This window comes from Anabrus simplex, chromosome 9 (assembly GCF_040414725.1).
Source record: "Anabrus simplex isolate iqAnaSimp1 chromosome 9, ASM4041472v1, whole genome shotgun sequence".
NCBI classification, from domain to species: Eukaryota; Metazoa; Arthropoda; class Insecta; order Orthoptera; family Tettigoniidae; genus Anabrus; species Anabrus simplex.
Window position 1 is genome coordinate 152,284,288 of NC_090273.1, and position 22,390 is coordinate 152,306,677.

The following is a 22,390-nucleotide window of genomic DNA, read 5'->3' on the forward strand; positions in this document are numbered from 1 at the left end:
TATAAATTATTGTTTATTGCACCTGGAAGGAGGATACTGAAATTATGGGAACTCAGTAACGGTTTTGATCAGAGAAATGTTATTATTATTAATAACGGTAAAATCTATTATGAGAAGTTTTGTGGTTACGCCTTTACACAGTGAATCAGGTATTTCATCAAATTATAATTTATCCTGGCAAATATGGTTTTATAGATAAAGAAAATTCAATAAGCATTGTTAAGAAAGATTCTATTCCAATGGTGTTATTTATGGTAAATGAATGTTCTAAGATAACAGCCACAAACACGTTATAGTTTATCAGGATGGTGGATCAATAGTACCGTACTTACAGGTCAGGTAAAATATTATTATTATTATTTATTATTATTATTATTATTATTAGTATTGGATCTTATTATTTAACATTTTACCAATGCAATTCACAGGCTGTTAGGGAGTCCTGACGAATATAATATTAATCACTTGTGTCAGTCAATTGTGGATTTATTAATTAATTAAATATTAACATTTTATATTTTTTTATTTATCCAATTTATCTACGATTTGGTTATCAACAGTAGTGGATTTTGGTAGGCGAATATTAATTCTTAAGGATTTATTAATGATATCCAATATAGAAATAATATTCATTAAGTGATATTATTATTATTATTTCAATTATTATTATTACTATTATTATTATTGCGATATTATTATTATCATCTCAGTGCATTGCAAATTCATTGATATCACTATATTGAAAGATTTGAGTCACAAGATAATGGTTTCCAGTAGTCAGTTAGGCAATTAATTATATAATTAATAAATTCGATTGCAATTAAATTAGTAAAAATTAATTAATTATTTTATTATGGAACTTCTGGTATGTTCATTTGAAACTTATTTTACATATTTGAGGGATTATTAATGACATTTCTAGATTTTGATTTGCGCAAAATCGTCGTATTATTTCAATTATTATTATTATTATTATTATTATTATTATCATTATTATTATTACTATTATTATTATTGCATTACATTTTCAGGTTGGTTTTCCAAACTTTGTATACGCATTTAGGATACACTGTGGAAACATTTCCGATTCCTTTTAAATAGTTCACAATGCAATTCAGTGATATCAAAAATAATTTTATTAATTTATTAATATCAATATTTTATTTATTTTTAATATCTTAGAAATATCTATTATAATTATTTTGACTGATGGCAAGTAGTATTTCGATGAATAACTTGAGTTGGCCACATAAAAATTTATTCACATCAATATTATTATTATTATTATTACTATTATTATTATTATTATTACTAAATATTCTCATGATTATTATTGTTATTCAATTGATCCACCTGGTATATAAACAATATTATCCTAGTAAATGTGTACAGTTACACAGGCATCATGTAATTGGATGAACAAATATGGGAAATATCATTTGATATAAAAATTTTATGATAAATTATAAATATTTTCTTTATGGATAAACGAGGTGGTCATGTGTGTCATTATGAGAATTCTAGTTGTACAGTCTCATAAGGTAATAATGTAACATTAACAAAATCTTATTTTACATGTTATAATATTTATCTACACTTTTCCTTCTTTTGATTTTTATCAATAAAATTTTATATACATATTTAAATTTAAATCAGTCTGAGTCATAAATCATTGTAGTGAATAGTTTACCAAACGCAATATCCCTATGCATCCTGATTCGACGACGGGGACTGATCGCGCCTGAGAAGAGGATCTCACCACCTTCGGTAAGTATTTTTTTAGGGCAGCCGAGGCAACAGTGGAATCCAGTCAACACCGAAGGAGCTCTGCAAGGGTGCAGTACGGGACTCGTTCACTGCCCCATCTGTACAGGCTTAACGATCCATCTGTGCATGCGCACTAGGGTGACTATCTTTTTGTCCTGTGAGCTTAGTAACTGACGTAGATAAATTATTTAAATGATGTAGGCCTAATGTTTTTAGAATGGACTATAGCTACTGTCGGGTATGGTGGCCTAATCGCTTGCATGCTGAGGTTACGGGCCATTACTTTCACAAAGGATGGCAGTATAGAAATATCGACCTTACGACATTTTCACACGGTTTTTGGACGGCATAAAATAAAATTTGCTATCTTACCTCCCTTGGTGGATTCTTATTTTCTTCTTACCCCTACGGTATTAGGTTCTTGAGGCCTAGCGATCCTTTCATTCAGACATTCGTGATCCTTGTCTGTTTTTTCCGATGTCTTCTTTCTTCTAAATTTCTGACCTCTTCAATTTTCTTTCTGGTTAATAGAAGATGGTTACCTTGTCGTACTGAACCGTTCCCATCCATCGATATCACAATGCCAGACTCAGTCGGTTAGAGCTTCGTGGTTACGTTCGGTCTGTGGGCGAGAATTAAATCTAACTTCTATAAAAATAATCACCAATGGTGTATATGAATGGGAAACAGTTGCATTTGTTGTGAATAAGAGACAGATAAAGGGGTAAAATGGATTTATTCACTAGAGCACATAATTAATATTCATTCTATCGAAATTCCACAAAATACAATAAAACATGACGCAAACTGTCATAATAAAAGTATAATATGCCGTGCACATTAAGAACAACTACATGTTACATTACTAAAAAAAATATCGGTCCAAATACCGAACAAATAATTTATAAAAGAACAAAATCTATCTTGGCCTGAATTACATCTTTAATTCTCGACAACGCCGCCAAGTGAATATGCCGATTTCCCCGAGGGGAATTTCGATTACGACCGTCCACAAGCTATGCTTCGACAAGAGAAAATCACGTCAGTTTCATTCCATAATCCAACTATTTACATATACAAAATCATTAATCCTGATAAGGGAAAATCCAGGGATCCTAACTTATATACTACACAGATTTACTGACAGATCCGATCTGTCGCAAACAACCAGCCTGAAGCTGCATACCACCAGAGAAAATTAGCTCCGGGCTAAATTTAAGAGACAAAGATTAATTCGTCAAGACACAACACACTGACAACAGATACGACAAGGCACTTCGATACAAGGTACATAAGTATACAAACACAACTCCTGTAAAATAACAGCATAATTACAATATAAAGAAAATATGTACATGCAGTCAGAGCACTTCCTCATCACCAGGTCATTAGTGGCACGCCCCTGTCCGCCAGGGCGATCAGGACATTCCCCTTGGACTAGCGGAAAGTTTCACTTTTCATGGGAGCGGAACCCAGCTGGAAAATGATTCATACTGCCTCGCAAAGGACTCCAGGCAAACGGGGTGCAGGTAATTGCTTTCTTCACGGCTACCCCAGCCAGACTTGCTCACACAACAAAAGAAGGTTTCTCTCTTAAATACTGCTGCTTTATTATGTAAACTAATTATTTCTCCCGTTTATAAAATCTTCTATGACAACAGAAACATCTCTTCTTCACCTTTCAATACATATGCCGCAAACATCGCTCTCAAGGAAGACGTCACACATGGCCTTCCGTCTCAGCGGCTCGGGAGTTCGATACTCGACTCTGTCTCTTTACTCTGCGGGCATATCCAAGCCCATCCTTGTTTAAAGCAGCTTGCCCTGCTAACATCCCTTCCTTGCCATGTTTACAGGCATTCAAACCCATATCTGACTTCCGCGTCATATATCAGGCGATCTCAGCCTCTCAGCCCTCGCAATAATCTCCACCCCGATCTACTGTCGTCTCTGCTCATTAGAAGAACCTAACTACCCAACGAAGACGTCGTGGCGTTCCTGTGGCAGCGAACATATATCTGAAATCGCGCACAGATCAAATATAAGAGGCCTACACTGGTCTTTACTGATAATTATTCCACAAAGAGAAGGCGGCCTGGCCTCGTCAATGATGAAACTATCCACCTTCCTAACACTTAACACACACACCTAGGAATGCTCTGAAAGGATTAAAAACAATGCATGCACACACACTCCTAACTTTACCTATTTACAACCCTTTTTCCCATAACTAAACTAACCACGAATCACTGCAACAAATAAGGGCACTAGCATGCTGCCCTGGATCTCCCACTGATTTATTGGCAGTAAAATTACTCATCGTTAGCAAATTGACATTGACCGTTAATGTTACCCTAAAAACTGGATGAAACTGAATTGACCTCAAATGTTACCCACATGCTTAAAAATCTGACATATCCACTTAGCTTTGTTGTCTTCGGCAATCACACCATCTGCACAACTGCAGCGTCAGGAGATTACTCGGCCATCACATCCTCTTTGATGGCGTTACAAAAGATATGAATTACACATGTAGCTTCCATGATTGTCCTTGCAGATAACACTCCTACAATGAATGGAAAACAGGTTAGCACTACACTTGCTCAATTGCATACGCGCACACTATTTAAGGAGATATTGCTTAGCACACATAATTGGACAAAGATTAATTCCTTGATCAGAGTCGTAGTCTCATGGAATGCGCCCTGGATCCGTCCGTATGCAAGAGCAATTGCGATACGATCGAACACGTTTTCTCCGCGATCGCGAAACCGACCCGAAACGTTGGCGTGTAATACAGCTAATTAGTTCACGACAATCTTCCCGGTATGCACAGCTATCGTCCCTTTTATTTACCGCGTTCACACATACGTGGTACCTACCGCACTTGATGTATGAGCGAAGCGTCACACGCGTAGCGTTAAATACACATATACGGACTTGTAACTCCCGTATTTATTAAATGTAACTCACACCAGGTGATACGTTTTACTGTAGTCTGGGCACGCTTCTATGTGTATAATATTCATATATCAATCATGAAGAAATAACGTCACTGTAGCACTTTGATGTCGGACAAAGAAAATGGCGATCTCGACTGGCGTGGAGACTACCTTCTGTACCACGGACACCTCACGAAAGACAGACCCGCTTCCCCAAGCCACTGTTGGTTTTATGGACCCACCCGCGTCGTTCCGAAAAGAGGGGGTGGCCCTGTTGGCTATAGCGCGAGGTTTCAACCGCTTTCTCAGGACAAAGCCCACAACCGTTATAACCTAGCCACACAAATATATATGTAGAAGTTAGCCGATGAATGAACAGATAAAGAAGTCTAAATTCATTTACTACTCATCAGGCGTATCGAAACCGTGGAGAGGGGTTATTTATCAGATTTCACCCTTATTTCTAATAGGTCGGCACTGTGATGATCGAAGTTAGCAACCCCGCGCAATTCTTTATGACTCGCTTTCACAGCTCGCGATTGGCTCTTTTTAAACTCGCCGCACGTTAGGTGACGCTGCGACACTCCCACAGCCTCGTTCAAACTTTCAAACCACAGGCCGATTCAAACCTGCTTCCGGCCGCTCTTCCAGGGCGCGGCCCAGCACAAAGCCGTTTGCTTGCCACCTCGCAAACAAAGTCTTTCAAATTTAACGCCTCCACAGTGTTGCGCAATATGCAAATAAAAGTCCCTGGGGCAATATGATATGTTTCATTACTTCCTCGTAAAAGAATAATCACCACTACTAGATGATGAGGGCCACTAACGATAGGCATGTAGAAATACACCCGCCTAGCTTCTGGAGACAGATACGCCCCAAAGATATCACTGAGTGGATTGATGGAGATTCCACAACATTCGCAAAAAGAGGCTCCAGCAAAGAAGCCTTAACACTAACGACTAAACTTCTAACACCTCCGCGACGTATTCTCCACCCTAAAGACCGAGGACCGAGCTCGATAGCTGCAGTCGCTTAACTGCAGCCAGCATCCAGTATTCGGGAGATAGTGGGTTCGAACCCCACTGTCGGCAGCCCTGACAATGGTTTTGCGTGGTTTCCCATTTTAACGTCAGGCGGGCTCTACCTTAATTAAGGTCACGGCCACTTCCTTCCCACTGCTAGCCCTTGCCTATCCCATCGTCGCCATAGGACCTATCTGTTTCGATGTGACGTTAAACATCAACTCAAACCCTGCCCATTCTTTTTATTAGTGTAGAATTTATCCAACTGTACCAATGTTCTGACCCTATTCTGTGGTCTATATTAATAATGAAATTCCATGTTATTTCAATATTTTGAAATAACGTTCTAATTGAATTGCTCTCTTAAAATTAATTTCGAACATGAGCGAGGTCACTAGCTACGTGTGCGCAATCTGTCTGTCAGAGAACGGCTATTACAATGGGGACTGTAACTGAACGAACAAACCACTCTAATGGAGTGTTTTATACACTGAATGCGTTTCCATTGATAGAAAAAAGCTCAAAGAGAATAAGTACCCGTATTTTAGTATACAAGCTGGATTTAATCACTTACACGGTTACCCTATTTGTGATATACTTTGCAGGGCAGTTCATTTTATCTGTTTGTCGTTCACTTATTTTCTAGCAAATGTTCCTATTGTATGACACAGGCTAGTACAGTATAGGAAATAATGAAAATCCACAGCCTGTTTCCAGTCATTCGACCGGGTCAGGAATGGAATGAATGAAGCCCCATCTAGTGGCGATGATAGGAACTGTGCCGGCTGCCGAAGCCTGTCGCACTCCTCTGGGGAAATGATGAATGAATTACAGATGAAATGAAATGGTAATGGAGAGTGTTGCTGGAATGAAAAATGACGGGGGAAAGCCGGAGTACCTGGAGAAAAACCTGTCTCTCCTCCGCTTTGTCCAGCACAAATCTCACATGGAGTGACCGGGATTTGAACCACGGAACCCAGCGGCTAGATGCCGGTGCGCGGCCACCTGAGCAATGGAGGCTCGAATAATAAGATGAATAATTGAGAATTAAATTTTAGGCCTTCCTGAAAAATACGACTTCACTTAGCATGAATAAAATCATTTATAGCCTACCTTGTAGTCGCTCATTTCCCAACTTTACGTATCGATTTCCATTAAATTCTCTTCAGCCATTTTCTCGTGATTATTAAATGATCTTCAAATTTCATAATAATAATAATAATAATAATAATAATAATAATAATAAATAATAATAAATAATAATAATAATAATAATAATAATAATAATAATAATAATAATAATAATAATAATAATTGTACCGGGAGGTACACCTCTACGCCGCACATTTAAATCTTGCGCCTAAAAGAACTCCTCTACAGGAGAAACAGTGAACTTGAAAGCTAGACCTACTTAAACTTTTTCTTAGAAGATGTCACTCCTGTAATTCAACGTAATTTTGTTATTGTGAAGTTTCCAGTACTGTGTGAATTTCAACTTGTTTTGTTTTCTGTTCATCAAGAAGTTTGGACCTTCTCTCGTAGATGTCGCTGCTAGAAAACTATGATCATGCACCCTGGTGCGATGTGAAAGAACCTTTTTGAAGAAGTTTTGTATTCATAAGTTTTTTTTTACTAATTGATGTTCATTTATTTTTGGGTTGGCAATATTTATCTTTTCTTTCCGCCAGTTTTGAATCCAGCCAATACCGAATTTTTGTAATTAATTTCCAACCAATCCTGTATTTCTTCTTCGATTCTGAGGGCCACTTTTAAATTTGACCAATAAAATTCTGTGGGTGTGTCTTGATTATTCATGAAAGGTCTCGAGGGCCGATGACCTTCGATGTTAGGCCCCTTAAAACAACAAGCATCATCATCAAATGTCTCGAACTTTCCCCGAGGGTTTATAAACTGCGGATTTTCACACTTCTTGGACATTTGATCAACATCTAACTAAATGCGTATGTCAAGCAGGGGGCGGGAGGTGCGTCTTTCATCAGGCAGCAAGTACTCCGACAAGGTATGGCCACTTAACATCTTCAATTTTTGCTAGCTCCGCAGTTTAACCCGAGGGAAAGGTTCGAAACTTTAACTATGTAACTAACTTCTTTAAAACGTAAATCTCCTTTCGGCTCATGTAAAAATTTCATAAATCTTTAACTGTAAATCGGGGATAGAGAGTGATGCACCCTCTCGAGCTCCCCTTCATATTGGTTTGAGGTAACTGCGTTTTGTAACTGGTTTTCTTCCTTCCGTAAAGTCTTAACTTTTTTCTTATAGGAGTTACCTCAGTAGTTTGGGAATTGCCCCTGTGTCATCGGCCTAGTTCCCCGTAGGTTTTAAGAAATCTGTTGTAGGAGTGCAAGTACTCGCCTCCATTCTATTTGTGCGTAGGGCCATTTACTTAACCATTATTCGTGTTCCGTGAAGGCCCAGTAGGTTGGGTCCAAGATAACCCTATTTCATTTTTGGTAAGTTGTGCCTTGGTGGCAGGTAATTGTAAGTTTTCTGATATTGCCTTGAATAGGCTTGAAAAACTAAGAGCGTGTCAGCTCTTTTCAAGTGTTGTAAAAGTGCCTCTGGGAGGTTTGATATTTGAAGTAGGGAGCAAGTGCCCTTTGAACAAATTTGGGCTCGTCTGTAAAATTTGAGCTGGGAACTCAAAATTGTAATACTAGGTGCTTGTAGCCCAAGAATGTTAAAGTTCTGGAATCTTGGATCTTTCTAAGTCTTGTTTCTAAATTGCTGTGTCATTGTTATCTCACTAAGTGAAAAGTTGTTAAAGTTTTGTTGTTTTTCGAAAATATAACTTTTGTTAAAATTTTAAATTAACTTTGACCTTGTAGTTAGACCCAATCATCCCGGCACCTTCTTTCACCTCTGCTGGTCCACGGGTAGCCCCGTAATAATAATAATAATAATAATAATAATAATAATAATAATAATAATAATAATAATAATAATAATAATAATAATAATTGTTACCGTGATTTGGTATGTTTCAGAGGTATAGGAAGGTGCGGGCGTGAATGGGATAACAGAGAATATATCGAATCATAATTTAAAACACTAAATTTTGAAATTTTATATCTTTCCTTTTTTTAAATTTTAAACTTTGGTAAACAACAACAACAAATTAGGAGCTCGTCGGCTCAAGTGACAAGAAAGATCAAAGTTCATGTACACAAGAAGTCGTAGAGTGAGTTAGTAGCTCCAAAGTTACATTATTCAAAAGAGCGCCATTGCTCCATTCTAGGAGACTGCACTCCCTAGCCTCTCCAGAGCACAATTTTCTATTCCAAATTAGATCATTACAAAAAGTCTGATTTACCCTTGACTATGAGTAGTTAGAACTGAACCAGGGGCATTATGTGCTCACACTAAAAGGTCTTCGTGGTTGACTGAAAACGTTTAAGATATCGGCCATAAACAAAATGATAGGAGGCGCAACACTTGCACTACTTTTGAAATATACCTGAACACACTTAAGATATTAGGTGGGATTATGGCCCTAAGGCAGAGTGGCTAAACCTATACTACGGAGGGTGATTACAAGGAGAAAAATATTGACTTCGAAAAGAAGAGATAAATTTTAAAGTTTAACAAAATCATAGTCGCCCCAAATACCACGTTGAATGGGAATTAAAAGAGGGTAAACATACTTTATTCCCTACATTAGATTAAAGTCCTTAGACTTGCTTAAAACCTTACATTCAGAAGATGATGTTATATTTTAGAATTTTATGTTAAAAAAGAATTTTTAAAACCTTCCTCTCAAGTCAGCTTTCTGAAACTATCACATACTTAAAGGATGTCTGCCATTACCTTGAGCTGGTGGGTCTTCCGACAGCGGCCAAAACTTTTCCCTGTCTCCACTGCGTACGCAATTTAAACGTCTTGACTGGAGCGATGGAAATGACGAAATGGCCCGAAAAGCTCCCGGATTTTATAGAAGAGGGGAAGGTTACAGAACACTGTAGGCCGAATGCCTTTACACACTCTCGATTTACATATAATTTCCATTTATTTTGGAAAGACCTCCTGTATTTACAGGCTGCCGCTAAGAACAAGGTAAAACATATCAATTTTATGTACATATGTATTAATAAAAGAACATTCAAAATTAGCTGTAGAGGTGGTGCCTCATGATCTTGATGGAGGCTCGGAGGACGAGGGTCGCGATTTCCGGGATGAGCTTCATTGGGAGTTGGAAGCGCAAAACCAATATACGAACACTTCAGTTTAGAAAACGTCTAAATACAAAAATTATTTTAAAATATTAATTGTCCTTCCTCTCAGCAGTGGGGACACGTAAGTCGATAGTAGAGACATCTGAAGATAAATTTCGAAATTTCTTCTGATACACAGTTCAAGGTGCACATTACGGATGGCCTTCTAAAAGGCACTCATTTTGAATGTACGGAGAAGGTTTACCTCCGATATAATAATAATAATAATAATAATAATAATAATAATAATAACAATAATAATAATAATAATTTCAAGGAAGGCCAAAGTTGAAGACGGGAAAGGCGTGAACGGAGGAGACGCTCAAATAACGTGGTCCTTAGTAGGCCGGTACGAACAAAGAAGAATTGTACCGGAGGTACGCCCGTTCGGTACGTTTAAAACTAGCGCCTTGGATAATGCCATCTGCAACAAAAACCGTGAAACAACTAGTACAAGAAGTTTGAACATTTCTCGACAGCTGTCGCTACTATAAACTCTGCGGTGAAGATGAACTATTAAAATTCAAGAGTAATTTTGTATGTAGGTCCAAAGGTTTCTAACGTGGAATGTTTAGTGTGTGTTTTTGATGTTCGAAAGTTATCAACACTTCTACCACTTCCCGCCAACTTATGGTATTGGCCAATCAGAAATTTTGTACATTTATATTTTCACCAATGACAAAATTGTGATATTTATTTGATTATCCAATAAGAATCGGGGGTGTGTCAGGGTCTTGGCCCAGAGTTTTCTGGAACCTTCCCCTCTGCTATAAATGCTGGCACTTTTTGGACCAGGTTGTCTTAGTGATCGCTGCAGTCAAGAGTGTGTACGTAACGGAGGCGGGGAGCCGCCTCATCCATCTTCGGGAGGTCGGCTAGCTAAAGGTAATGGCAGATTTGTGATAGTCTTTCAAAGCTAGCTCTAGGGGAAGGTTTCCAATCTTTAGAAAAGTAACTTTATTTTCTAAAACTTAAATTTCAAACTTAAAATGTACATTTCAAACAAGCTGAAAGAACTTAACCGATATCAGGGAATAGAGAGTGAAGTACCCTCTCGCACTCCCTCTCAACTTGATTTTGAAATGAATGTGATTTTGTAACCTTTTATATCTTGTAATTTCTATAACTTAAATATTGTTCTCCATCTAGTGACCTCCGACATATAGATTTAGCCTCCGTAACGTCGGGTCTTAAGCCCAAATAGAGTCTTATGCATTTCATGTAAATTTTAAGGAGCGTAAATGTTCGCCTCCTCACCATTTTGGTTTTTCGGCCAGTAAATTTAACCTTTTGTTTTTACCAAAGGCCATGTAGAATGGGTACTTGTTAAATGTTAAACTCTATTCCATTATCTTCATGTTAAAGATACCAGACTGTTGAGCAGTTAAGACAATGAACACTGTATAATTTTTGTTTGATAGGCCTGCAGAGTGTGAATTTTTGAAAATAGATTTCAAAGTGCAAATTTGTAGAGCAAAGGTGCTCTTACTAGTACAGTAACTGGGAGTTCCGTCTCCTCGGATATTGATTGAAAGGAGCAGCAGTGCTCAGGTAAAAATTGTCATTGGGAGCTTCAAGATCAGCCTGTAAATTTGTTTTCTGATCATTCTAGATCTCCCTAAAAGTGTTTTTCAAGGTTACGAGATAAACTTCTGTAACTGATTGTTCTGGCGAATTATTAAGGTTGGAAAAGAAAAAAGAGGGCCCTCCTCAGTGGTGTAGTGGTTAGCGTGTTTAGCTGCCACCTCTGGAGGCCCTGGTCCGATTCCCGGCTCTGCTACGAAATTTGAAAAGTGGTACGAGGGCTGGAACGGGGTCCACTCAGTCTCGGGAGGTCAACTGAGTGGTAATCAAACATGGCTGAACACAAGAACCTCGTTTATCCGGTCCTAATTAATCCAAAACTTTGGTTTATCCGGATATAAAATAATAAAAAAGTATTTTTACTTGTACAGTATTTCTTTTACGGCTTGGACTCTTCTTGAATGTCTTTTCCGCCAACGATAGTTAACGACAGGAATTGGAAGTAATTCGGCCACGGTCCCGGCGTTCACACACACGCGCGCGTTTGAAATATGCCTACAGGAAAAAAGAAAACGAAAAGCTCATGATCATGGATATGTCTTTCAATAAATGAAATTAAAATATTGTTAACGATGTATTTGTATCATGTCACAGAGCATCTTTGATAACGGTAACGGCTAATGTGACGTCTCTTTCGTCACACATTTTGTCGCGTCACGTTAAGATGGGCACAGATGTACAGGAAATTCACAAGGAAAAAGCTTCGAGATTTTCTTGCGGATTGCCTCTACCGAACCCTCACCCATAGATGGAAATAATTTCCCTTACGGATTTTCTCCAAGTTCAACTCCAGTTCTACGTTGAATGGTGGTGATTATTCTCGTGGTTTTTGCCATTTATTTTCATCATGATCTCAATAGAGGATATTCTAGCGGCTGTCGCTTGTGTAAATGCATGAGGCTGCTTCCAAAATAAAACGCGCAGAAGAGGTGTATTGTGCAAAGAGTGGCTTTTGAAGAGAAGCGTGTACTCCCACAAAATCTAATTATTTAATTGGAGGTCTTCCCGAAATATTTCCACAAGTACTTGAGGACGGACCACGGTACATATTTACATCTTATTTCACTGTTCGCCGTCCAGCTCCATTGGCTAAATGGTTAGCGTGCTGGCCTTTGGTCACAGGGGTTCCGGGTTCGATTCTCGGCAGGGTCGGGAATTTTAACCATAATTGGTTAATTTCGCTGGCACGGAGGCTGGGTGTATGTGTCGTCTTCCTCATCATTTCATCCTCATCACGATGCGCAGGTCGCCTACGGGAATCAGATCAAAAGACGTGCACCTGCCGAGCCGAACATGTCCCCGGACACTCCCGGCACTAAAAGCCATACGACTTTTCATTTCATTATTCGCCACCCCACCTTCATTGCAACTTTGAGATTCTTGGCTTCATGCATGCAGCAAGAAACTGACAAAATCCGGCCTCGAGGCGGAAAAAATAATTGACTTTTTCTGTATTTTTGGGTCCTTCCCCAACCAGTCAGCCTCAAGGACCCCGCCACACACACGTTGGGGAATTCCCTAAGGATTGACTGTTCAGGCGGAACCTTGAGGAAATCTCGCTCGTATACCACCAACTTTACATTCATTTTGGGGACGACCCGCAGTCATAAGATATATTCATGTCAAAAACACAATTCCCGATGTTAACATAGCGATGTGTTCTGGCACACAGTCTTCTCAAGGTTGCAGTGCACTACATCTGCTAGCGCAACCGGGCACTGCCGTTTGTTGGCGGACTACAGAACCAACCCGGAAACGTTATGATCCGACTGTGTTTCTAACAAACGTCCGTACAGGAATGAAACAAGGAACTCAATAGATGAAAGAAAACCAGAGACTAAATGAATAAGAGTCGTATAGTTCCAAAACCTGCCGAATCCATATTTTTTAATTTTTACAGGAAAGAGCAAAAACTGTTTCAACATGATATGTTGAGGTATACCTGACATATGTTACATGTTTAAAACCATCTTGAATTGTAGAATTTAATTGTATATTGAAAAGTTATTCACATAAGTGTGCATTATTTATACACTGACTGACAGAGCAAATGCAACACCAAGAAGGAGTGGTTCGAAAGGGATGAAAGTTGGGGAAAAAACAGAAACGGCACGGACGAATAATTGATGTTTATTTCAAACCGATATGCAGGTTACACAATGCGCACGGCATCGACTCAGTAGGATGTAGGACCACCGCGAGCGGCGATGCACGCAGAAACACGTCGAGGTACAGAGTCAATAAGAGTGCGGATGGTGCCCTGAGGGATGGTTCTCCATTCTCTGCCAACCATTTGCCACAGTTGGTTGTCCGTACGAGGCTGGGGCAGAGTTTGCAAACGGCGTCAAATGAGATCCCACACGTGTTCGATTGGTGAGAGATCCGGAGAGTACGCTGGCCACGGAAGCATCTGTACACCTCGTAGAGCCTGTTGGGAGATGCAAGCAGTGTGTGGGCGGGCATTATCCTGCTGAAACAGAGCATTGGGCAGCCCCTGAAGGTACGGGAGTGCCACCGGCCGCAGCACATGCTGCACGTAGCGGTGGGCATTTAACGTGCCTTGAATACGCACTAGAGGTGACGTGGAATCATACGCAATAGCGCCCCAAACCATGATGCCGCGTTGTCTAGCGGTAGGGCGCTCCACAGTTACTGCCGGATTTGACCTTTCTCCACGCCGACGCCACACTCGTCTGCGGTGACTATCACTGACAGAACAGAAGCGTGACTCATCGGAGAACACGACGTTCCGCCATTCCCTCATCCAAGTCGCTCTAGCCCGGTACCATGCCAGGCGTGCACGTCTATGCTGTGGAGTCAATGGTAGTCTTCTGAGCGGACGCCGGGAGTGCAGGCCTCCTTCAACCAATCGACGGGAAATTGTTCTGGTCGATATTGGAACAGCCAGGGTGTCTTGCACATGCTGAAGAATGGCGGTTGACGTGGCGTGCGGGGCTGCCACCGCTTGGCGGCGGGTGCGCCGATCCTCGCGTGCTGACGTCACTCGGGCTGCTCCTGGACCCCTCGCACGTGCCACATGTCCCTGTGCCAACCATCTTCGCCACAGGCGCTGCACCGTGGACACATCCCTATGGGTATCGGCTGCGATTTGACGAAGCGACCAACCTGCCCTTCTCAGCCCGATCACCATACCCCTCGTAAAGTCGTCTGTCTGCTGGAAATGCCTCCGTTGACGGCGGCCTGGCATTCTTAGCTATACACGTGTCCTGTGGCACACGACAACACGTTCTACAATGACTGTCGGCTGAGAAATCACGGTACGAAGTGGGCCATTCGCCAAAGCCGTGTCCCATTTATCGTTCGCTACGTGCGCAGCACAGCGGCGCATTTCACATCATGAGCATACCTCAGTGACGTCAGTCTACCCTGCAATTGGCATGAAGTTCTGACCACTCATTCTTGGTGTTGCATTTGCTCTGTCAGTCAGTGTATTTAAGTTTTGATGAAGGATAAGGCAGCTTTTGGAAATGCACATGGCTGTAGGCAGGTTTTGGAACAATTTACACTGGATAAGGCAGTTTATGGAACAATCCCTTGAAATATACAAAAGGTAGTTTTGGGAATAACAATGTTGCATGCAGGCTTTAGAATGAAAGAATCATGGTTGCGTCGTAACCTTGAATGATAATGTATTCTTTTGTGTATTGATAAACGTTCAGACAATACAAAAACCGTATTTAAAAGGGGTTTGATGTCATCATTGGTCAAAAGATTTTAAACTCTTAATTCATTCTCCTAAGAATCATTTTCATGTTCGCACACTTCTTCGTCTTCAACATTTTCACACCCTCTGTCCAGAATGAGAACACAGAGAGCCAGATCTAGATTATCTCGCCAGTTTTCTGCAAAATGACTAGATAGGAGCTCATTCACATCGTTAAGCTTCGCAGGTTTTTTTATTCAGTCCACTCTTCTTCAATTATTTTTCTTTTACGACCTCTTTCTTGAGGACGAACAAAACTATCATTATCCATTTCGGATTAAGATGTTATATTCTTCTTTGTACCTATCAGAACCGGGGCTCTATAATCACAACCTCATGCAACAAAACAACACTATTGTTCTCAGCCTCAGCTACTCTGTTTACAAAATAATAACCGGTTTAAACAACCTGAAAAACAAAAACATGCCAGCCAAATCTGTTATTGTGGCAAATTAGTCACGATGGATACAGTATAAAGTTAATAAATACATTACATGGAATAGGCATGTTTTGGAATTACAACTTCCTTCGCCATATTTATGCACTGCAGCATATGGTAGTTTTTGGAATGGAGTGGAAGAAAGAGTGTTTTGGAACAAATTAGTTGAGGATTAGATTCTTTTTGGAATAAACTCAATATTTTGTCAGTGTTTTTTGCCTGAGATAAAAAATTTTTGGGAACAAACCAAGAGTTGATATCTGTAAAGCTTTCGCCATTTTATAATTTGGTGTCAATATCTCTTTATTATTATTATTATTATTATTATTATTATTATTATTATTGTTGAGGAGAAGGCAGGTTTTGGAACTGTTTCTTCTTTGAATGCTTGGTGATTCGTCATGCTCCTTTCCCACGAAGTACTCGTGCATGTAAGGTTATTAACTAAGTAATTTACATTATGGAAGCTCAGAAGATTGCTGACCATAAGCTGCAAGTAGCTGACTGTGTAACGCCACATTAATTAAGCTGAGATGTGAATTATGCCAGCAGGTACACAGCATGTCATCAGATTTACTGCTCACCTACTAATTCAGTCGTTGGGAGTGTGTATACCACCTGGAGAGTGAATGAGGTTTGATGGAGGATTCGTTCCTATTTCTTCAGGAACCTAAATATTAGAAGTTATCCTCCCATAACAGCTGAAGCATCTGAAGTGCCATTTCCTCAAATTTACAAGAGACATGATTTCAGAGGACTTCTGGTTAGATTTCTGTCAGGACAGAACCAAATTAATGTTAAGAAGACAAAGCTTATTAATATAAGTAGGAACAGGAGCATTAATATGTGACTAGTTCTTGGTAACGAAATAATGACGCATATTCCGCATTAAAATTACTTTGGCTGCTATCTAAATGAGGAGTGGCAATACCGAAAAGAAATCAAAATGAATACTGTGAAAAACCACGAAATATTTACTCAAAATGAAGAACTTACTGTGCAGCAAACAACTCAATCTTAATCTTACGGGTCACATTCTCACGGAACGGTAATACAAAGTGACAGTAGATTGAAAATTAAAATTCACAGCCTGTTTCCAGTCATTCAACCTGGTTAGGAATGGAATGAATGAAGCCCCAATCTAGCGGCGAGGATAGGAATTGTGCCGGCTGCAGAAGCTTGTCGCACTCCTCTGAGGCAATGATTAATGACTGACAGATGAAATGAAATGATACTGGAAAGATGTCAGCGAAAACTGGAGTACCCGGAGAGAAACCTGCCCCGCCTCCGCTTTGTCCAGCACAAATCACACTTGGAGTGACCGGGACTTGAACCACGGAACCCAGCGGTGAAAGGTCGACTCGCTGCCATTTGAGCCACAGAGACTTTTGACAGTAGAATGCAAGACTAATTTGAAATGTAGTGTTACGGGCATATGCTTCGCATCTCATAGACCGAATAATATTCAAGAATACCTTGATGACGGAGGAGATTAATGAACCAACTGAAGTTCTCCTTTACTTGAAGGCTCGTGAAGTTGTATTTAGCGGTCAAATCACGAAAGGAGGAAAGTAGTTGATAATCCAGGGTAACATTGCTGAGAAACATGGACATACTTATAGGCCTTATAAGTTGCTTTACATCATACCGACACAGACAGGTCTTATGCGACGAAGGGATGGGAAAGAGCTAGGAGTGGGGAGGAAGCTGCCGTGGCTTTATGTATGTGTGTGGGGTGAAAATGGGAAACCTCGGGAAACCATCGTTATTGCTGCCGACAGTGGAGTTCGGCCAACTCGCTGTGCGAAGCGTTGACCTGCAAAACGTCCTGTATCATGGCTTGTAAACTTGAGCGATTTATACGACAAAAATACGGAATCACTCTTGAAACTTGTTACATGTAAATCATTAACCTTCGGTGGAAGATGGCACTTCAAGAAGAATATCACTTGTGCGTTTCTTGTCTGTGATTTGTAATCAATACTTTAGTCTCACAATTTGCCGACTGTGTGTATGCACTCAAACTGGCCGGTGGGTAGATTAACTTCATTCGCCCTGACAGTGACATTCCTCTCTTTAATTGGTGCTCGCAGTGAGTGACTAAAGCACTCCATTAGCCGTCACACCGCAGTGTTTGTGACAAGAGAGACATTCAGGAGTAGTCTTGTGACTGAGAAGAGACTTCAAGCGGTGTCAGCGGAGAAGGGATTTCTCAAATCCTCGGCCGACAGAACACCGCATTGTCTGGCAGGTGGTGGTAGATCAGGTCCAGCCAGTTGACAGCTTGACAGCGATATCAGAGACAGGTGGCTCGCTCTGCTGGGGGTAACCGCCTGTCATTACAAAGGCAGGGAAACGCAAAGCGGTCAATGGAGACATTTGATGTTGTAAGTACCTGAGAATTAGCATTTCAATTCACTAATTGAATGACGGTATTCTTGAGAGTATAAGAGCCTTCTTCAGTATGTTCGCCTCGCTGGCTGCTTGGTCATCCAACCACTTCCGTACAGCTTGTCCCAGGTTCGATTTCCGGCTGGAATTTAGCTGTCTGTTTAATTCTTGTAGCTTGGGGGCTGAGTCTCGTGTCTATTTAAATACGTACCTCTACATTAACACTCAGCCACCACAGAACCATCTAGACCTATTGCTTGTATACATTCTTCTACATAGGATCAGAGTGATAAAGGATTCCCTGGGTGGGGTATCTCCTGCTTGTATTAAGAGGCGACTAAGAGGGGGCCAAGGGGATCTTAACTTGGGATCGTGGCTGTGCGACTACGGAGCCCTTAGCTGAGTTTTCGAATTGTTTGCACTTACTTGTGCTGGGCTACTCACTTTCATCTAACCTTTCTGACCTCTCTTGGTCAACTCTTCTTCTTTTGCGACCCCGACGTTTATATCTGCGTCTCACGAGAAGTTGCGGCTGCTTGTAGGTACGGCACGATACTACATTGTTAGCTACAAACATTAGTCATGATAAACAGTGCTAGATGCGTGATCATCATTCATTATTCATTATTCATTATGCAGTGTTCTTCTTTATCTGCTTACCCTTCAGGGTCGGTTTTTCCCTCGGAATCACCGAGGGATCCCCCTCTACCGCCTCAAGGCAGTGTCCTGGAGCTTCAGAGTCTGGTTCGGGGGTACAACTCGGGAGGATGACCAGTACCTCGCCGAGGTGGCCTCACCTGCTATGGTGAAAAGGGGCCTTGCGGGGGAATGGGAAGTTTGGAAGGGATAGAAAAGGAAGAGCGAAGGAAGCGGCCGTGGCCATAAATTAGGGACCATCCCGGCATGTGCATGGAGGAGAAGTGGGAAACCACGGAAAACCACTTCCAGGATGGCTGAGGTAGGAATCGAACTTACCTCCACTCAGTTTACCTCCCGAGGTTCAGTGGACCCCGTTCCAGCCCTCATACCACTTTTCAAATACCGTGGCAGAGCCGGGAATCGAACCTGGGCCTCCGGGAGTGGCAGCTAATCACACTAACCACTACGCCACAGAGGCGGACTCATTATGCAGTGCTTACAGTAAATGTGTATCTAAAGCGCTACCAATTTGAAACCTCACAGCAACGCCTTAGTTCACAAGAATCACCGGCAGGAACCGATGTTTGTTGTCCACTGCCTGCTCGATCTGCTTATACTACCTGCTCATTACAATATTTTAACATGGCACCAGGGCGAATTCGTCCTGATGGCACTAAATGAAACACTCCGTTTACAAATACCCACAGCAGGTGGCAGCACCAACCGGCTCCAGACCTGCCGGAATGAAATAGCGGGAAATAGGGTAGTACTGTACTTGTTTTGAGTGAAAATGGTGTACTGCTGCGTGCCTTTCTGCAAATCAAAGAAAGGGAAACCAGAACGCCGTGGTATTTTCATTCACAAGTACAGAATTGCGTCGAAAGTGGTTAAGTATTATATCCAAGAAAGGAAACAGCAAGGGAAGTAAATGGATTCCTTCTGAATATTCCGTGGTTTGCAGTCTACATTTCGTAAATGACGATTTCAAAGTGACCTGCAAAACGCGAAGATTAAAAACAGGATCTGTACCCTGCCTTTTACCTGATTATCCAGCTTATAAACAACCGCTAATTTCAGCGAAGAGGAAGAGAAGGGATTCAAGCACAGAGACGTCTAACAAGAGCTCTTCAAACACCATTGCAGAAAATGGTAAGCGTTATATAAGGTTTGAAGTATTACATACTAAGTAATATAATTTCTGGGGACAATTGTACTGTTAATGTGAAGGTACAGAACAGAATAATATGCTGTCATAGATTCCATTACGAGTCGTTCGTTAGTGGTATAAAATCGTGTCAATATACTATTATTATTATTATTATTATTATTATTATTAATGTTACGGGGATACCCGTGGACCAGCAGAGGTGAAAGAAGGTGGCGGGGTGAATGGGTCTAACTACAAAATCAAAGTTAATCTAAAACTGTAGCAAAGGTTATATTTTTTCTTTGTTTAAAAAAAAAAACAAGTAACAACGTAACACGTACCAGTAGCAATAAACAAGTCTTAGGAAAGATAAAATTGGTGGTATAAACCGATCTTGGGCTTCAAGCCCTCACTTCACAATTCCTGAGCTACACGCTCAATTTTTACAAAGATCACAACTTTACTTAAGGGCAGAAATCCCCTAATACGTGGAGCCCTTGCTCCAGCAATTACAATATCCGGCCTCCCAGAGGCACTTTTACAGCACTAGAAAAAGAGCTAACGTGCTCTCAGTTCTCAAGCCTACTCAAGGCAATATCAGAAAATTACAATTACTTGCCATCAAGGCACAACTTACAAAATTTGAAACAGGAGTATCAAGTACCCAACCTATTGGGCTGTAGTAGAAAAGAACAGGTTAAGTAAATGTCCCAAAACACAGATAGAATGGAGGCGTGTATCTGCACTCCAAGTATGAAGTCTGAAAACCTAAGGGGTACTAGGCCGATGAAACAGGGGCTATTCCCAAACTATGGAGGTGACTTGTATAAGAATAATTTAAGACATTGCAGAAAGGAAGAAAACCAGTTACAAAACGTAGTCACCTCAAACCAGTATGAAGGGGAGCTCGAGAGGGTACGTCACTCGCTATCCCAGAATTACAGTTGGAGATTTTATGAAATTTTTACATTAGCCGGCAGAACTTACATTTTAGAGAAGTTGGTTACATAGTTAAGTTTTCGCCCTTTCCCTCAGGTTAAACTGCGGAGCTAGCAAAAATGTAAGATGTTAGATGGCCATTACCTTGTTGAAGAACTGCTGCCTGATGAAAGAGGAGCCTCCCGCCTCCTGCTTGGCACACACACTAAGTTAGAAGACGATCAATTGGCCAAGAGACGTGAAAATCCGCAGTTTATAAACCCTCGTGGAAAGTTCGAGACCTTTCATGAATAATCAAGACACACCCACAGGGTTTTATTGCTCAAATTTAAAAGTGACACTCAGAATCGAAGAAGAAATACGGGATTGGTTGGAAATTAATTTAAAAAATTAGAAATTGGCTGGATTCAAAACTGGCGGAAAGAAAATATCAATATTGCCAACCCAAAAATGAATGAACGAAATTTAGTAAAGAAAAAACTTATGAATACTAAACTTCTTCAAATCAAGGTTCTTCCACTTCGCATCAGGGTGCACGATCATAGTTTATGAGCAGTGACATCTGTTCAAGAAAGTTCAAAATTCTTGATAAAGGGCTAACAAAACAATTAAAAATTCACACAGTACTGGAAACTCCACAATAACAAATTTACGTCAAATTACTGTAGTGACATCTTCTGAGTAAAAGTTTTAAAGAAGGTCTTGTTTCAAGTTCACTTTTCCTCCCGTAGAGGAGTTCTATTAGGCGCAAAATTTAAATGTGCGGCGTTGGGGTATACCTTCCGGTACAATAATAATAATAATAATAATAATAATAATAATAATAATAATAATAATAATAATAATAATAATAATATATTATTCTTTCATTACGCAAGAAGGGCCTATTTAGTTGTTTCGGTTTTACAGGTATAGCTAAATTAATGTCAGGTTCTCTCTCTTGGTTGTCAAGCTGATATGTTGGATGACAGCAGCATGGGAAATCTAAAGAGAACAAATAAAAGGCTTCGTGTTGCGCTATTCAGAATGAAGAAGAAAATAATAGATCTGGAGAAAATTTACACCGATCAAGTAAACAGCTTGAAGATTGTAATACGCAACTCAAACCTCTGAACATTACAAAGAAAGCTGCAGGTGAGGGTGTTGAAAAGGCCATTTAACTTCAAGATCAAGTGAATAACTTTCAGAAACTGCGCCCTGTATGGTCTGAAGAAACTATACGGCATTGTATTTGTTGGCGGATTGCTTCTCCGAAAGGTTACGAGTATGGGCGGAGATAATACTGTCACCTTCACATAGTACATTAGACAGGTAGGCCTATCTAGGGACGGTGAAGTGAGGAGCTGGTATTTCGCCACTAATAAAGGAAAGACTGCAAGCAGAAGCAACTACTTTGAATGATCTGGATAAAGTTTTCTCCCTTATTTGCGACGAAATGGCAATTAAAGAGCGGCTGCTATATAATAAAGAAGAGGACAGATTCTGTGGATTGGACGAAGCAGAGGGAGTTTATAACGAAGAGACTGAAATAAACCCGCAACTCGCCAACAAATTGCTGTGCTTTGTG